Below are 4048 nucleotides of genomic sequence, written 5' to 3' on the forward strand. Positions count from 1 at the left end.
ACCGGAATATCGGCTCCACAGAGGACGCCATCACAGGTGCATCGATCTCAATCTTCTCCTCCATTGCCATTGTCTTCGTTACCCGTGTGTGTAGCAGGTGTGCTCTCACACTCAAGAATTTTCAGTACCTGATGGGTTCTTTCTAATTCAGATCTTGCTTGCCTTATCGTGACATCTTCTTTGCCATGGTAAGCACATCATGGTTCGTTCGCCCTCATGACTTTTTATTATGACATTAATGGAGTTCAGAAAGCAGTTTTAGTGAAGATCGAATGGTTTTTAGATTAAGTAGATAATACAAGAGTACTCTTCTGTAGTGTATTGTTGTTCAACTGAGACATATGCAGTGGGTTTGATGGCCGCAGGATAATTAAAGCCAAGTTAAATACTATACATTCACAATTCCTATTGTTATAAACAGGAAAAAAAAATATAGGCGAATAGTACTGTTTTAGATGCCGGTAAAATGGACTAAAATTTCATGAGCTGTTTAGTCAGCATGCTACCGCTCATCGGAGGCGGAGGACCAAATTTTTTCGAGGTAGGTCAGCCGAGACTACAGCACGTGAGACTTCCTCACTGCTAGCCTCTAGCGCCAGGGCCTGCGTCTTCACCGTCCACCTTGGCCTCCGGCACAAACACTCCTGCTGCTTGCTGCTAGGCGCTAGCCCGCTGGGGTTCGCGCGTGGCATGCGCCAGGGCTGGTGGTTTGTGTTCTGCTATTCCTGTTCATACCTTTATGATGACTGGTTCGGTACGTTGTGTGTGTGACGTATGTGCAGCCATCAGGCAAGGGCATGACCCAAATAAGGATCCTTCTAAGAAGTCACGACCCAACATCAAAAAGAACTCTTCCTTTCATTGACTTATTGCACCTGTCATCCGTCGATTGAGCTTATTTGCCGGAAATAAAGGTTGGGCGGAGACCCTGTATCTTCAGTATTTCTCCCACTTTTTCTTCTAAATGTGTAAATGTAGTTACACTTGAGAAAGCGAGAAATATTTGTTTTGTCAAAAAAAAATGACATATCTTTGTTATCTGGAGGCCCATGCGTTGACAGGTGCGTGTGTGTTTAGCAATGGGAGCTATATCCCAAGTGCATGTGTTTAGATAGTGAATTTAAGTACTACTTATTTTGGCAAAGTGTCCTTTGCAGTATGGTTTTGAATTCAGAATTGTTACATAAGGAGCAGCGGCGATTTCATTAATCTACGAAAATGTAGATTGTTCCTTCGAACTACCTGTTTCTACTCTATTAGATGTTCGTAAGCAATATTATGCTATTAAGATGTCATTTTCTAAAATTGCCTTTTGGCCTTTGGATCACAACTATTTTTGTTTTGCTTCATTTTAAGTAAAATTTAGCAGGTTGTGTGTCCTGTTTTGCACACATTTTTGCTTCGGTAATGTAAGTCCATTAACCTTCAATTCTTCTATACTTTATATGATTATGCAATCTACCACTTACATGTAAAGAGTGTCATATCTTAGTTTGCTGCAATTTATGCCCCTACAGAAGAAACGGTTTCAGGGCAAGGCAACAGAAGTTATTACAGCATAGAGCTTCTATCAAGTAAATTTCCTAGCAAAGAAATGAGCACTTGCTTCCTGGAACATGTGTCAGACCCTGATGGCACATTTCTTGACAGCAGTGCCATGGAAGTCTTGCTGGGGCTTGGCAGCCTTGCATGTTTATACCTTAAACATGTTCCAAGACTGCTCAACGACAAGTTGAATTTTGACCCTCCCTGAATGGTCTCTACAAGGCTACATGGGCCATGGGCTGAAGTATATCATGAGATTTACCCAATCCACCTTACATTCAACTATGCACAATAGCGATGCCATGTTTTTAAATAATCTATATATATGCTTCTACATTGAAATCCAATTTCATCATAATTTTGCTATTTGATAATAGTATAACACTGGTAGACGTATGGGTTGTCCCTCTAAAATTTAAGCTTCGTCTCCATGCTTGCTTTTGTCTATTGGTACCCTGATTTTCTTAGAAAGGTGGTCTTGTGATTACTGAGTTAACAGCTGCTGTCGAAATATTCAGAAAATTCAGTTTTATTTGAGTCGTAGCTGTAGTTGTTTGAACTCAGTTTCGTCAGCTTGTTTTCTTCAGTTAAACTTTAGCAGAAACATACCAAGTTGTGACGATGTCCTAGATTGTTAGGATAGATCCTTGCAATGATTGGATCGTGGGATGGCACGGCACAACGGTCACAGCGATGATGCAGAGAGGTGTGCAAGGAGTTCTAGGATGGTGGCACTCACAACTCGGATATGTCATGCTTTTCCGTTTTTCAGTTAGCATTGTAATCACTCAATAAATAGAGGAGGGAGAAGAAAAGCTGTAGACTGAACACAACACAAAACATCGTCTCTCTCTCTCTCTCTCTGTTAGCTCTCCAATTTATGAAATATTCAGTTTTCAGTGGTTGCCCTTTTTATATATTTTATTTTAACTAAATTCACATCTCCATGGTTCAGCCCGTCTTTCCGGCTTGAGGCTTATCAAACACTTTTGGGTTCAAGATTCAGGACAAACAAGGCAAGATGCACAAATTTAACTGTGGTATGCACACTCATTTTGGTGTCACACAACTGGAGTTATATCATCGCTCTTTCTTTTCCCATGTCATGCCCAGTAATTTATACTATTGTTCAAGCTCCATTGATAAATCGAACCTACCTCAAATTCTGGTATTGTTCAAGCTCCATTCTCTATATATGTGCATATATACCTATATCACTGTCAGTTCCCTAAGGTTTCTTCTTTTCCTAATACCATTTGACAGTACGAAGACGATGATCACAATAAAGTCATGCTCTCATCGGATTCCGACCATATAGCAACTGTGTACCATGCAAAGCAAATCGCTTGGAAGGTAATAAGAGGCAAATTCAACCTTCACTCTACAAAATCTGCAACACATCATATTAATTGGAAACTCAAATCTTGATTGCAAAAGTTAAGTCTGTGCTATAAATGCAGGCAATACAAAAGGTAGGAAGAACTTAGGAAGGTTCCTTTTTTGTCCTCATAAAGGGACAATTTAACTAAGTTGCTCTCTGCTGGTTGTTTGAAGACAAATTATAATGTGTAAACCAAATACTAAATTAAACTTTATCCTCAGTTCCATGTTTTTCCATGTAGTAGTGTATGCGGGAATTATATTGATGATTTCATTTTACCTTCATATTTGCTTAATTTTCTTACCAAACACAAAAGCTCTATGTCTTGATGTGTTCATAGAAGCGAAGATATAACTCATGATGCAAGCCTAATACGCTGATAATATTTTTATGGTTCAATGTTCCTATGAGGGGAGTGGGTGGGGACGGCAATGAGTGTCTTAACATATCAAGCAGTTGCCGCCTATGAGGGGAGTGAGTGGAGATGGCCAGATCTGTGCGGCGGAGGGGCGATGGAAGCTCGAATGGAAGATTACTCGCCAGCATCGGAGCAATTTATTGGCCAGATCGACCATAAAGCTCCTACATAGACATGAAGGATTGTCATTATTAAGAAGTTCAATCTTTGGAAATTCAGCATGTGACACTGTAAAAATAGAAAGAAGCTAGAAAATTTTCTCTGGCCGATTTCGTATGTATCTGTGAGCATTGCTAATTTCTATCAACATGAACGAGATCTGGACTATTTATATAGCTACCATGTGCTCAACAAATTGTCTGATAATGTAACACTCCTGAATAGATAGATGTATGATAAGCACATGTGTTAATTTTGGAGCAGATGATCAGTTGTGCTGAATTGATATTTAATGACTATTCATATCAAAGTTTTAAATAGCCCGCTATAGGCTAGCTATAGCGTGTCTATAACGGTTTGATCTGCCAGAGACAATGGCATAACACGCTAAATTTGCAAAATATCTGGGTATAGCGGTCTATAGCGTCACAATAGATGATATGGAGGGCCGCCGCTATTTGGCATAGTCCGCTATTTAGAACATTGACTCATATCAATGTATGACTCCTACATGACATTTCTCTTTGTATATACATTTTTGTTAG

At 39.7% G+C, this 4048-nt stretch overlaps 1 long non-coding RNA gene across 1 annotated transcript; it reads left to right on the plus strand.

Moving 5' to 3' along the window:
* The first annotated feature begins 1 nt into the window (after position 1).
* On the plus strand, positions 2–2707 carry LOC119347925. The gene is made up of 3 exons (XR_005168596.1): positions 2–36; positions 152–188; positions 2501–2707. It is a non-coding gene; the product is annotated as an uncharacterized LOC119347925 (long non-coding RNA).
* Positions 2708–4048: the final 1341 nt, after the last annotated feature.

The sequence above is a fragment of the Triticum dicoccoides genome, unplaced genomic scaffold (genome assembly GCF_002162155.2).
Source record: "Triticum dicoccoides isolate Atlit2015 ecotype Zavitan unplaced genomic scaffold, WEW_v2.0 scaffold7970, whole genome shotgun sequence".
Classification (NCBI taxonomy): domain Eukaryota; kingdom Viridiplantae; phylum Streptophyta; class Magnoliopsida; order Poales; family Poaceae; genus Triticum; species Triticum dicoccoides.